The sequence below is a fragment of the Sus scrofa genome, chromosome 3 (assembly GCF_054392235.1).
Source record: "Sus scrofa isolate SSC_HxYL_T2T_F1_AM1 chromosome 3, Sscrofa_HxYL_maternal_Yorkshire_Landrace_v2.0, whole genome shotgun sequence".
NCBI classification, from domain to species: Eukaryota; Metazoa; Chordata; class Mammalia; order Artiodactyla; family Suidae; genus Sus; species Sus scrofa.
Window position 1 is genome coordinate 142,958,311 of NC_139385.1, and position 14,941 is coordinate 142,973,251.

General features: G+C 43.8%; 1 long non-coding RNA gene across 1 annotated transcript; it reads right to left on the reverse strand.

Moving 5' to 3' along the window:
- Positions 1 to 2,044: 2,044 nt before the first annotated feature.
- Positions 2,045 to 13,779, reverse strand: LOC110260064 (uncharacterized). The gene is made up of 2 exons (XR_002342884.2): positions 13,532 to 13,779; positions 2,045 to 4,013 (listed from the first exon to the last, which is right to left on the reverse strand). It is a non-coding gene; the product is annotated as an uncharacterized LOC110260064 (long non-coding RNA).
- Positions 13,780 to 14,941: the final 1,162 nt, after the last annotated feature.

The following is a 14,941-nucleotide window of genomic DNA, read 5'->3' on the forward strand; positions in this document are numbered from 1 at the left end:
GCCAGGTGCCAAACCTCAGGATAGCCCACTGTCCTTCAGAGAAGCTCCAGGACAAAACACTGAGGCAAGCTGCCAATGAAGGGGGCCCCCTGGCCCCAGTCTAGCCTTCAGATAACTGCCATGCCTGCAGTTATAGGAGTATCTCCTCATAGGAGATACTCTCAAATTCCTGATCCAGGACCTGTGGGTCAGAAGGGACTGTGTTCAGCCACTGCGTTCAAGTGTAACTTGTCAGTGCAGGAACGGCCTCCCGAAACCATGGTGTGCTCCTGGGTGTGCATGTGCTCCTGCCCATGGACAGACTTTCCAGGAGCACAACTGACCCTCGGGTCAGGTGCATTGAAGTGTGTGGAGTATGTTTATGTGTTTTGCATTAGACATTAGTGTTGTTTTGTTTCATTTTGCTCCTGGTGCTAGTTCACAGCTTCGTCTAATGTCAGTGCCAGTCAAGGAGGGCTTTAGAGGATGAGGAAGAAGGAAGACAGAGAAGAGTGGAACAGAGGACAGGACACGACCAAAGGGAGCTTCTGAAATCTCACTGGAAAGACAGGGAGAGGACCATAAACATAAGCACGTCTATGACTTAGTTTAAATTGACTCTTATTCGTGCATCATGCTGAGCGCCTTCTCTGACCCTCATCCTCACTGTATAAATGTGACGCCCACTGCCTTTTGTCAATAGTAATAAAGAACATTTTCTAAGAAGAGCCACATTCCATGTGTGTTGTTCAAGGTCAAAGAGGAGAAAGAACCACACCTGCCAAGATGTGGAGTGACAGCGCAGGACAGGGAGGCGAGGGCAGAGGAGAGGGTCAGGAGAAAGGCCAGCTGTCCTCTAAAGGACCTCCAGATTTGGGAAGCATTAATTCTGGCTTTTACACCAGGTCAGGAGAGGGGGCTGGAACCAGGATCTGATGTTTATACCTGTGCAAATGAAGATAAATCAGCCTCAGATAATTTTAGAAACACAGAACACTCAGACCCCTGACTTTCCGGTCATGTGTAAAGGGTATGACCCACTCTCCAAATATTTACATGCCAATGAGGCTCCCAGTAAAAGTCAGATTCCACACTTTTTCTTATATTCTGAACTCCAGTAAAAAACATTATACGCACATCACAGGCTGAAGCCGATTTCCCCACAGAGGAAAAGATAGCTGAAGCCCACCCACAGAGGAAGTGGCTCATGTGATTAGGAAGCTGCCTGCAGGGTGATGGATGAAAATGCAGGAGCCTGTAGGGCGGGGTCTGGGCAGCTCTGAGCCCAGAATCCAGCCTCCTCGGGAAGCTTCGTCGTTGCAGGATCAGAAAGCTTCCCAAGGGTTCATTCTGCCTCCAAAGCCCAGACACGAGCTGCTCATGTGGCTTTTAGGGGGTATCTGACTGCCCCACCCCCCAGCACCCCAGCACAGCCCTGCTTTGTCCTGGGGTCACAGCTGCAGGGCGTCCGCACCCCTTCCTGCCCGGGCAGCAGTTCACTTCCTGGTTTCAAGATGCTTCCCCTGTGGTCTCTTTCCTGGATCCATCCTCTCCTCTCCTCTTCTTTATCTAAAACATGTCCTGGGATTGCTCTGAACAAAGTCCTTTTTCAGTCATCGTCAAGACAACAGCTGCCAGCAATTTATTTCATCTTAACGTAGAGTGCTGTTCCTCTCTTGGTTTTATAGACTTCTTCCAGAAACGTCCTCTCCCCTTTTTATACATCAAAAACCCCTATAAAGGGATGGGCTTACACAATGAAAGCTTCCTCATTAAGACTGATTTTAGTGAAGACTGTAAAAATCTAAGGTACGAGTAATCTCATTGCAATATATGTCAGGGACATCTCACTACAAGGACTGAGAAGCCAATTAATGTGGGATTTCTCCGTCTCTGCTCCTGAAGCAGATTCATTTTGTCTGGTCCAGTTCTCAGCACAGGAAGCAGGAGAACCTGCTTCATCAGCCTGGCAGAGGCAGGAGCTTCCCATCACAGGACTCTCTCCCATCTCAGAGACAAATGAGATCATCGGGTGTCGTTAAAAGAAGAGACAACACCACCATCAGACAGACTGTGGGCTTCAGATTAATAACACAAAAATACAATTTGTCAGTTAATAAGCTTGACACAGTTTCCATTTGGGTAAATTTGGGACCCTCCTTCCCTCTCTCTCTTCTTCACTCACATACACACATACCTATCTATCTAGCTATGAGCTGTCTATCTATTACCTATATCTATCTATCTTTCTATATGTCTGTCATCTATCTACTCACCTATCATCTATCTATATATCTATCTACTCACCTATGTAGCCACTGCCATATTCTCCAAACCAAGGTAACACAACACAACGAACATAGACGAGGCAACTGTGAAAGGCAAACATTATGGAAGAAAAACAAGATGATGCAGAGACAATGTTTTCTACAAAATAAATGCTCAGATCCTGAGCACTTATTTATGTGGTTCTGAGTTTCTTGGGATGTAGGACAAAAGATAAATCAATTTCTCAGGAAAAAAAATGGCATGACTATTTCTTCTACAAAGACCTAGAATCATTCTTCTGCAGTTGCCATTATAGATTGACCTGCATCTTCAACAGCATCCTTTGATTAAATATGTTAGCTTAATCAGGATGTCTCTTTTTGTTAATTTTTAAAATGTACAGATTCCTGTTGGTGAAACACCATTCAATTAAAAAGCACTGTCATGGAAGTTAGTGATACTTTATAGAAAAGAGCTGACTTGAGTCTTAACACCCTATATGATGTGATTTTAAGCTGTTACTGTTGGTATTGTTGGTGCCATGGCTGTAAAGTTGACAGTGCTCTAGTACGTAGCTTACCCCACATGTGCAAGATTTTGAGAGATAAGCAAGTATCCTTTTTTACTGAGTGCCCTTTTTTACTGAAATCACCTGGAAATCTTAAAAATACCAATGTGTGCCTCCCATCCCCAACATGTGTTCCCTCAAACTTTCATATACTTTTTTCTATTACTGAAATCATTCTATAACTCTATTTTTTTGGCCACACCCACGACAAGTGGAATTTCCAGACCAGGGATGGAGCAGCATTGATCCAGAGCAGGGACAATGTCAGGGCCTTAACCCACTAGGCCACCAGGGAACTCCAATAACCCCTGATGAATTAACCCCTTAGTCATTATGTAATGCCCCTCTTTTTCCCTGGTAATACTTATTCGAAGTCAACTTAGTCTAATGTTAATACAGCCCATTTAAATTTATTTGCAATTGTAGTTTCACATGCTTTTCTCCTTACTCTTATTCCCTTGTGTCTCTGTGTTCCACATGGGCTTCATTAGACAGCATCTAGTTGGTTCTATTTTCTTCATCCAATCTGGCAAAATCTCAGCCTTTAATTTTATCATTCGGGCCATTAATATTTCACATATTTTTGAAATGTTTTATTTTAAATCTGACATCCCATTTTAACTAAAACTGTCTTTTATTTGTCCCATCTGCTGCTTACTCTATTTTTTCTCTTTTAGTTTGAATTAAATGTATTCTTATGTTCCCACTTTATATCCACTTTTGGCTTCTTAGGCACCATTTTTAATCACTTATTTTAATCACCATTTTAATCACTTATTTCACTAATTGCCTTGGGCATTGCTGCCTCCATCTTTAGCCTTTATCCCAACACAGTGTACCTTCAAATAGCGTTATTCTATTTCACACGCAGTGTCAGAGGCTCAAAACCTCCTGCGCTTTCCGCTCCCCGTCACTGCGCCCCTGTGACACATCTTTTGCCACCAAGCCCGCTGTTTTTATCTGTATCTAACTATTTAATTATTTGAATAAGATTGAAATGAGGGGACGGTCTGGCTGGGCAACTCGCATTTACAGACGACAGTTGTTCGCGTTCCTTTCTGGACATGTTGGTCTCCAACTGCCGTCTTTTCCTTGAGCCTTCATGAACACCCTCCTCCTCTTCAGCGCTGCTCCGCGGGTGTCCGATTCTCCCATCTCTTGTGTGTCTGAGACAGTCTTTAGCTACCTTTATGTACACCTGGAAGAGAAACAGAACATTTATTTCTGCCAGGAATGGACTTGTGTTTTCCTGCCAGGCTCTCCTGTGACACGGCACGTTCATTTAGTCTGCAGCGGAGCCCCCCTTGGGTTATGTGGCTTCTCAAGTTACCTTGAGTGACTGGGGCCTGCAGATGTCCTCAGTGGCGCTCTGTCCCAGTCCTGGACTTGGTTGAGACCTGGAAGGCCGGGGGACATCAGCATGATGGGGTGAGTGTCATTTGACCTTGCTGCCCAGCCTCAGATGAAGGCTGAGGCACTCCAGGGTGTCTGAGCCTGAGGCATAAGACTTTCTTATCATCCTTGTTGCCCCTGGCCAAATCCCTGTCTCCTGCATGCACTGCCCTGGATACACACATGCACACACACACACACACACACATGCACACACACACACACATGCACACACACGCGACCCAGCTCTACAGCTACTGGAAGGATATATGAGTTTCCACCCCCAGCCCTCAGCAGACTCCTATGTTTAGTCCATCAGAGCAGGGTCCTGGGCATGAGGGGGGCCCTTGCTCTCACCAGGTAGCAGTGAGCTTGTGCCGGTTTCATGAAAGGACTGCATGGGGTGTTTCTTAGCCCTGCCTTAGCGTGCATCAACCCTCTCCTGCTATCTGCTTCACATCACAGAAGGAGCCAATTGCCTAGAGGCTTTCCCCCATCTGTAGATGTGCACGAGTGCTTATGCATCCCAAAGTTAGGGACTCCCTGCACACCTGGGCCACTGAGGAGGGGAGGGGACTTCAAGCCTCAAGGGTGTCCACAGCCTCTCCTGTGAGCGCTGAAGCTGGGACACAGAGGAGAGCCAGCTGGGGGGCAGGTGTCTGGGAGTCTGGGGGTCTGGGACTTGATGCTTTCCTCTTTCTGCCCCCTCCCCTAGAAAACTCCCCAGTGGAAGGATTCAGTTCATGGGCCACATTCCTCAGAGGGAATCCAGGTCGCTTGGTGGCCTTACGGCCCAGTGCTGATGGCCTCAGAAAGTGATGACCTTACGGATTACTCACTGTTCCCTCACAGTTGGGTTACGACTTACTGAGCATTTCCCCCTATCGAAGGGCTATTTTCCTTTAACTGCAGCTTTGGAGCCTATAGTGAAACCTCCATTCCGGGAAGCTCACGTGGGAGAGAGCCCAGGGCACCAGGACAGAGTGCAACACCGAGAGGCTGACCCCAACCTGACTGTAGGTGTGGTCACTGGACGTTACGCCTGAGTCGGACACTCACATCTTGAAATGCGATCAGAAGCTCTGCACATATGTGTTTGTGACAGTTCTTTTTAATAATAGACTCATTGGGGGAGAAGTTTTAGGTTTATAGGGAAATTGAGCAGTAAGTATGAGGGCGTTCCCATATGTGCCCCCAAACCACCCACCGTCCCCCTATTAGCAGCATCTCTCATTGGTTGGTGTGTTTGTTGCAACTTATGGACCAGTGTGGATATGTTATCACTAACTGTCTTAGACAGTTTGAGCTGCTAAATCCAAGGACCTTGCACTGAGTGGTGTATAAACAACGGAACGTCCTTCCTACAGTTCTGGAGGCTAGTGATCCAAGACTCAGACGTGGGGGAGGGCCCTCTGCCCATTTGCAGATGGCCACCTCCTCGCTGTGTACGCACGTGGAGAAAAAGGGTGAGAGAGCTCTCCGAGGTCCCTTCTACAAAGGCACTAACCTCATTTTAATTTGCGTTTAATCACTTAGGTTTAATCACCTCCCAAAGCCCCCGCCTCCGAATACAGTCATGTGGGGGCTTAGGTTTTAACAGGTGCATCTGGGGGGACACAGACATTGAGCCTCGGCATTCACTCAAGCCCTTAGTTTACATTCGGTTTCACTCCTGGTGCTGCACATTCTGTAGGTTTTGACCAATGCGTAATCTGAGCGCCCACACCTGTAGAGTCATACGGAATAGTTCACTCTTCTAAAACCCTCTCTGCCACATCTCCTCATCGTACCCCCCACCCCAGCTCCTGGAAACCACTGACCCTGTGACTGTCTCTACAGTCTTGCCTTTTCCGGAATAGCACGCAGTTGAGACCATACTGAGTGTGCCTTTAGATTAGCTTCCTTCACTTCGTGATATGCATTTTAGCCCTGTGGGTTAAACATATGTATATGTTCTACAAAGCAAAGGATTACTTTCATGGAAAGAGAGCTCTGAAATTCTCAAAGACATCATTCGTTTTCCTCAACTTCAGTTTCCTCATTTATAAAATGATTAATTCATTTTAATGAATTAAGTCATTCATTATAATTCATTTATAAAAAACATTAATGTTTATATCCTAGAGTTTTCTGAGTACTGAAAGGAATGAACTACATGTAAAAAAAAAAAAAAAAAAAAAAGTAAAGTGTTAAACAAGCATCATTTTTCTTAAAACGTCCTAATGAATTCAAGGACGTGGGGAGTTTGGGGGGTTACAATGATCCGATCTTTCCTGACGCAGATGAGGAAGGAAGGGCTCTAAGTCTTTGCCACTGCGGTGGGCTTTGCTTTTAATTTTGTTCAGGGATTGTTTCTTAAATTTTTATGTTGCTAAAGCAGTGTTATGACATTATTCAGCGAGGACACTTTAACTCAGAAGAAACGCAGTCATCTTTATTTCAGACTCATCTTGTAATGAGCGATTGATATTTTCACTTTTGCCGTAAACTTCTAAAACTTATTTTACATTGGGCTGCAACAATTTTAGGTTAAAAAGGCTGTTCTTGTAAGTGAACTGAGTATTTGGTGTCCACACATCACATGATATTTCTAAGGCTGATCCTTTTCTGTTCCACAAAACTTTACTGTCCCTCGGTTGCCTTTATTTTGAATGAAGAGAATTTAGTTTGAATTCTTGCTCTGTATTTCAGACTTGACAGAGACTGATGGCATTTTGTTGATTTTGTTTGCTAAATATCATGGGAGAGATATGAGTATTAAGGTGTTAGAGAAAATCTAACATCACGTGGAAGATAGATGTGTTTCATAAAATGATTGATCTTTCTGAATCATATTTGGAATCTCTGAAATACTTTAGATAAATTAAAGATTTAAAAGGCTCTTCCGTGAAGTATCTTTCTTGACTTTTTCTTGATCTTTATTGTCCTTATATAGTACTTATCTTATTATTAAAAAATGTAATTTGAGATCAATGGATCAAAGATCTTAGCAGCATTTATATGAAAGCCTCTATGTTCTTAGGTGTGTGAGAGCTGGAAGAAAAGAAAGAGCTGTAAAGTGTGTACAATTCAGTCTTCACAGTGCAGGACAGGAACTGGTGTCTTGGTGATGTTTATTTTGAAAATTTTCTATAGGATGACCAGAAACATAAGTAACAATTGCATATTCATGCACAAAATATGTGACCTTTCTTTCCAGACTTTTAAAAAATCCAAACTAAATATGGTTTTAGGAAAGAAAACATTCCCCAACAGAGCAGGAAGTCCAATATCTGCTGGGTTTGAACAACAATAATATTCCTTATTTCTAAATAAATAGGAATGTCTAAAGCCATAGCAGAGTCCGACGAGTCTAACACATTCTCGTCACCCAAGAGAACCCTCTCTGCTCTTTGAAATACCCTAGCCACTGCTGGGCTTCCTTCAATGCTGGAGGTGGACAAGGTTGCCCATGAAGTCTCTCCTTCTGGGCAAATTCAGGGTCTTCTACACCAAGCACCTTCTCTCTAGCATCCGCGATGCACAGGAGCAAAGTCGTACAGCTCACAGGCTCAGCTCTTCCCCAGATGAGGTCAAGCCCCCTCATCTGCCACATCAGACAACTTCCCTCAAAGTACGCACTGTTATCTCCTAGGAGACGCAACTTAATTTCCTTTGGTGTGCCCAGATCGATGGTTTCCATGTATTGCTTTTTCACTGGAATTTCCTGGGAATGTCTAAAAAGAACCCTGATGCGTAGCTCCCATCCTGATGCATGTGTTCTCTGTACCACTGCCATTGTTTGAAAGAGGACTTCCTGTTACTCTCACTTCGTGTTGTGTGTCATACACTGTCCTGAGCCCTTTCCGTACCTTTAATACTGAAGCTAATCGAATACTCACAATACCTCTATCAGGCAGACACATTTACATCTCAGGGAAGGGGCCTCGAAGCTTCCCCCCCGTCGGCGTACACCACTAGGAAACAGCAAAACAGGCTAACCCCCCACGCTGCACGTCTCTCCCTGGTTTACAGCCCTGTCAGAGCTCTAAGTCCCAAACCCATGCTTCCTCCACTTTTAAAACAACTTCTGTTCAGGGCTCATTATCTTGGCGTCCCATTATCACTTCTCTTTTGAAAAAAACAAAATCATTATATTAAAAATGGTGTATTCACCCAGCCCTCACTCTGCTGGCTGGCATCCCAAGGCTCTAAGGTCCGAGTGAGCAGAAGTGGGCATTTACCACATGCACGTTTTTTTCTTGCAATCTCTGCTTAAGCTTCTGCTATCTCAGAAAGACAGGTGCTCTTACCTCCTGGCATTTTAATTGCTTGTTTACACTGTTTATTCATTTACTAGGCTCTAAGTGTTGGCTTCAGCAAATCGAGTCCATTTTGAAATGGATTCCTGTCTATTAAAAAAGAATTTCCTCAAATATATTAGGCTCAAATCTATTCATACAGAGCCCTGAACATCAAGGGTGTAACTCAGATGTGTGCTAAAATTGCCATGTGTATAGACATAAGTAGAAAAAATGTGAAGGGGGAAATAAATTTATTTTTAGATTTAAAACCTGGCTTCTAGGAGTTCCCATTGTGGCTCAGCAGACCAAATACCCAACTAGGGTTCAATCCCTGGCCTCGCTCAGGGGGTTAAGTTTCAGGCACTGCCACAAGCTGTGGAGTAGGTTGCTGATGTGGCTCAGATCCGGTGTGGCCATGGCTGTGGTGTAGGCCTGAAGCTGCAGGTCCTATTGACCTAGCCTGGGAATTCCCATATGCTGCAGATGCAGCCATTAAAAAATAAATATGTAAATAAAACCACTGGTTTCTATTACCACCAATACCACCACACTAATATCACAAAATAAATTCATTTTGAAAAATAATTGCTTTCGTTTGGAGCTATTAACCTCCTGTTGACCATTGCTCAAGGCAATGCTTTAAATCTCAAGATTTAATCATTTTTCCGATAGCTCTCTCTGCAAGACCACAATGGTTTCTAACTGCGGCGTCAACAATTAGCAGGACTGCTCCGTTACGATTTTTCTTTGGATTTCCAGAAAGTTTTATTGCAAAATGAGGAATTAATTCCATGAGGTTTTATTTCAAAATGTCTCTCATGGATTTCTCACTTTAAGAATTTATTTAAAAGGGTGTTGAAGATATTTTTATAGCCAATTACTATCTCGCTTGTCTAAACCATATTATTTCATTTTCTTACATGAAAGTTTTCGGGAAATTCCTCACCCTGTTTGGTGGTCATGGACACTGACTTTGATCTCCTTTTCTGAAAAGTATCTTTTAAGATAGACCGTCTTATTAGGGCTTTCTTGGGGCAGCCTCAAAGTCTCTCACTTTCATGCATACTTGGATATTTTTTCTTTCCTTGTTATCATTTCACTTCTGAAAAAACACCATATTAAAAACAAATCCTTCTTTAATCCAAGCTTCCTGGTGCAGGAGGAAAAGCAGAGAATTCTGATTGCGCACACATTCCCAAAAGCAGCTGTTCTTATTCTGTTTAGTTACTGTAGAAGTGTGTATCTGACACACATGCACACCCCCCTTGCTTCTTTCTCTATTTGTTACTATACGGTCATATACGGTCAGAGCCCCTCAGATATATCATATACGGTCAGAGCCCCTCAGATAACAATGAAGCATCAAGGTTATTTTTGCTTTCTTTTAGTGCAAGCTCCAACCAGGAGTCCTGAGAGGTGGACAGAACTGCACAGCTCAGATCTGTCCGTCTTGGGAGCATTCTGGCTCAAATTGTGGAGAACTTTGCACCAGTGTTTAGATAGCACCTGCTCTGGCCTGTCCCTGACTGTTCATTTAGGCAAGCTCTCAATGTAACTTATACCAACTGCTCATGCCATCAACTCCCCCAAAATGCGTGCTGTTCTGGGGGGGTCTCTTGTTAGTATAAATGTGTTCCTGTGGCTGGAAAAGCAATCCCAGCAATGTTCTTGCCATTCCACTGTTCCCAAAGTGGGGTCCGCTCCGGGGCTCTGAGATGATAATTGTCCCTCGAGCATGATCAGGATTAACTTCCTCAATGAAGACTGCATCTCACTTAAACATACAACTCTTGACAACAAAGTTTCCATTCTGCAGAAAACATCCTCATGGACCTCTCGGAACAGCGTGTATGTGCTTCTCATTGGCCTCTGGAATTCAGAACGAAAGAGTGTTGCTTCTCATACTGAAGTTCACCTTGTTCTCATTTATTCACCCTGCCTTCTTCCTGGTCTGCCCAGAACCGGCTTATGTCTCCACCTGCAACTGTGCCTATCTTCGCAACCTAACCTCTAACTTTAAACTTTTGCTAATCCATGTAATAAATCCTAAAATAGACACAGGGGATATTCACTTGGTTTTGTCCATCTCCATAGACAGAATCTTGATTATAAAGTCAAATAGTGTAAAATTAACACAATCATATTTTAAGAAGTTGGGCTTTATGAGAATAGCAAAAATTGAGTTGTTCAGAATGACTAATCTGATGTCCTTGCAAGGTGGGGAAGGTGAATTCCAAGCACTCTCTTCTATGCACATGTGTCACGTACAAGGGACCATCGCGGGCCTTGTCGGCTTTAGTTCCTCCTCATGTAGGGGGTACTGATGAGAAAATACCACCAAAAGTCGTGCCACCGACAGAGACAAAGTCCTATCTCGTGCCCTTGGTTATCTCACCTGCAGAAATGGGTGGCGTACATGCTTCTTTCCCTGGAGTGTCTTTCTTTCCCTGGAGGCCTCCGCTGACACCTCCTCAGTGACCTGACTCTATTGATTACTTTCCATAGAGATGATCGGGAAGGGTTTGCTGAGTACCTGCTGTGTAGCAGACATACGTGTATGTCTCATATGATAAGCCCAGTAGACAGGCCTTTGCGATCCTAAAGCTTACATTCTGGAGGGAATTATTATGAGCTGTGTAATTGCATTTTAGTATTTCAGTGCGTGTGTGTGTGTGTGTGCGTGTGTGTGCACATGCGTGCGTGCGCTCGCTTTCACACTGGGCTAGTGCAGTTTATACTCATGTTCCCCATAACCCAATATTAATGGGAAGGTACATTCACTCTGAAACCCCAAATTTCAGAGCAAGCGACTATAAGTTCTTTCAACTATGTGTGTATCTCATCAATGCCAGAGGCTTCACTAGTTTGAAAAATAAAAAGTTGTCCTCAATGAAAACAGTGGCTTCTTTTATTTTTAATTCGAGACTTGTAACTTCCACTGTTTCTTTGTGACGTCTGTGTGTTTCTTTCACCTTTCTTTAACAGCTGGACTTCTTTTTAATAGTCTATGTGTTTAATAAAAAGTTACCGGAGTTCCCGTCGTGGCGCAGTGGTTAACGAATCCGAGTAGGAACCATGAACCACGAGGTTGCGGGTTCGGTCCCTGCCCTTGCTCAGTGGGTTAAGGATCCGGCGTTGCCGTGAGCTGTGGTGTAGGTTGCAGACGTGGCTCGGATCCCACGTTGCTGTGGCTGTGGTGCAGGCCGGTGGCTGTGGCTCCGATTTGACCCCTAGCCTGGGAACCTCCATATGCCGCGGGAGCGGCCCAAGAAATAGAAAAAAGACAAAAATAAATAAATAAATAAATAAAAAGTTACCGTAAATAGCAAAACAGCGGCTTCTTAATTAGAACATTGATGTTAGAAATTAACTCAGATAAAATGGTTGAATTGCACGAACTAGCTGAAATAGCCTCATGGTCTCCGCACAGACATTAACAAGATGTGAAAACATAGTGAGCTCAGCAGCCTGCAACCCTAGGGTTGATCCCAAGGATCCAGCCCCTGAACGGCTCTGTGTCCGGTCTTTGTCCTCAGGCCCTTGCTTTGTGGTCATAAACACCATGAGCTGTGTCAGAGCAGGGAGTCCATCTTCTCTTCCTCGCCTTATAGATCTTTAGCTCAGGGTAAAGCTGCTTCTGTACGCTAAGTTGGTATTTATTGTATGAACTGATAAATACATGAATGAATCACTCTGATTATGTCCAGGTACAGAGGTAAATCTAATCTAAATTGCGAGGTTGTAATCGCTATTGGCATCATCATCTTAATGTTACCTCTCTGTTTATTTGAAGATCTTTTTAAATATTTTAGACAAAGTCCTGAATATAGGGGTTTTTAATATTTTTTAAAGTAAGATACAAGAAAAACTCCGGTTTGTTTTCAGTTTGTTGAATTGACCTCCCCGTGATAGAAAGAAAAGGTCGGGGTGACGTCCATGTACGACACAAGACGAGGCACTAACAGAGCATGTTTCCTGAAGCCAAAAGCAGCAAAACCAGTGGTCTGTTACCTTCTTCGGAGGTTGTGTTGAGGTGCCAAAGACCCCTTCTACCATTTGAAAATAATGGTTAATATAGGTATTTCCTCTCAATTTACTCAATATATCCAAACGTCAGGGAGGAAGAAGTTTATGGAAAGACCAATAATCGTATGTCTTTATACACACCCTTCCTCTTCTCGGGAACGCATTTTGCCAATAGCTGCTATCTACCATGATTGACTCTTGGAAAATCTTTCAGAAAGGGATGACACTTCAGTCTTTAGAAGGGTTTTGGTATTGGCTTTTTTTTTTGGGGGGGGGGGGAAAGAAAACATTTAACCTCATCAGAAATAATAGAAGTTCTTAAAAATAACTTCTATGCCAGAAGTTGAATAACTTTGTACAGCTTGTTTTTGTTTTTACCAGAATATGTAGAGAGAACTTAATGAAGTGCCATATGTCATGTCTGGAGTCAGATTAAAAACAAATAATTAAAATATATCCTCTCTCCATCAAAACAGATTGTGATATGTTGGTGGAAGGAAATGGAATCCGACATGTCATGTTTTGACAGGCCTTTTTTTTTTTTTAAGGAAAATCAGTCATATGTAAGACTTATTGTATTTTAAAGTTGTGTTTTCGTCCTGCGGAATGCCAAGTTTTAAGGCATAATTAATCTAACCTGCCACATTATTAACCTGCCATCATGAAATCAGGAGGCACATATTTGGGGACATATGGAAGAAGCTGAGGAACAGTCACTTGGCATAGACGCCAAAGAGTAAAAGAAGTGTTGAGAGGTTTGCTGTGTGTCGGTGGGGTGGGGGTGGGAGAGAGGGAGCAATTTCACATTTCTCCCTAAATGCATGTTGACTTTATGCAACAGATCATTCCTCCATGAGGACAGACGTTTCCCAGTGTTTTACTTTTTTTAACTGTAGGAGAGGGTGATAAGTTTTTGTTGACATTTTTAACATTAAAAAACAATGCTGTGAGCCAAAGTTTCAGTATGAAGAAGTAACAACAGAACTTTTATAGATACTGAGATTTGTATCCTTACCTCCCAGAAAGGCATGTCAAGTCCCCGCTCTGCTCAGTCCCCCCTCAAGTCGATGGCATATCTTCACCAGGGAGAAGTTAAACACACTGCCTGGCCACAGATCGAGTGCTCTTCACACAGTCCTCCCACTGCACCCGGGCTGCAGGCCTCTCAGCAGGGGAAGGTGAAACCCTGGCTTCTTACAAAGCAGCTCCCTCACGGGGAGCTTAAAAGAGCCTGGAAGCCCCATCAGGTCGCAAATCTAATACGGACGGTCACAAGGGACCATGCCTGCCGGAAGGAAGGGTGGGGAAGCTCAGAGCACAGAGATCAGTGTGGGTGGAGTCATCAGGAAGCTGATTTCCCACCCAAAGTCATTTAAAGCCCCCTCCGTTGGCAGCACACATTCCTTTGGCTGGCCGGAGGTCAGGAAGGAAGCTCACAAAGAACGTGCAGGGCTGTCCATGACAATTAAACCCGGGACAAAGCCACACCAGGAAGGCCCTTTGCCAGCTCTCCGGCTGGCAAGAATATGTGACACTCTAACAGTTTACCTGTTCTTTAAAATGGGTGCATTCATCCCACCCCTGACGCTTTGGAAGAGAGTGTCTTAGCGCCATCCCAGAGATCCTCTGGAGCTAACTTCAGAATCATCCCCCAGTTCAAAACCTTCAGCATCTCCCATCCCACTGATGCAACGGCTGCTGCTCCCTCTGAGATTTTTTTTGTTGGGCTGATCCTAGAGACCATGCCCTTTTCTCTGCACGGCCAACATCATGCACCACATGCAGAGGAATATCACACGGTTTGTAAATACTCTGGGGCCAGGAGTCAGGGAGCGTGGTTTGTAATCTCAGATCGGCTGTTAACTAATATTATGAACTTTGACCACTGAACAATTTGTGTTTCAATTGTTTCCTCCTTATAACTACAGTTCTTGTCATGTTTACCTTACAGGGTTTCTGAAAGGATAACTTGATGTTATCAGTGTTGCCCAGTTTAGCATGCCTTGAGTTTGAGAGGTCTGCTCAGCATCCAAGTACAGATGCTCAATTAGCAGCTAGCTATCGGAATATGGAATTCAGGACAGAGGTCTAAGCCCATGATTTATATTTGACTGGTTAGCATAGAGGTGCTGTTTAAGACCAAGGGACTTCAGGATCATCCAGGAAGTGAGTACAAATACAGAAAACCCCAAACAAACGACTTTCCATTTTAAGGTTTCTAGACAGGATTAAATAAATATGCGAGAAGTCTTCACGATAGCAGTCTTCAACTTTACCATCAAAAGTCAGCAAACATCCTGGTCAATCTATAACTTACTGAGTGTGACCAGACATCCTCTGCAGGAGTACCTCATACACCCACACGTCAAAGTCACACCTTCACTGTCACCACGAGTGATGCAAGAACGAGTCTCCCGGGGAAAAC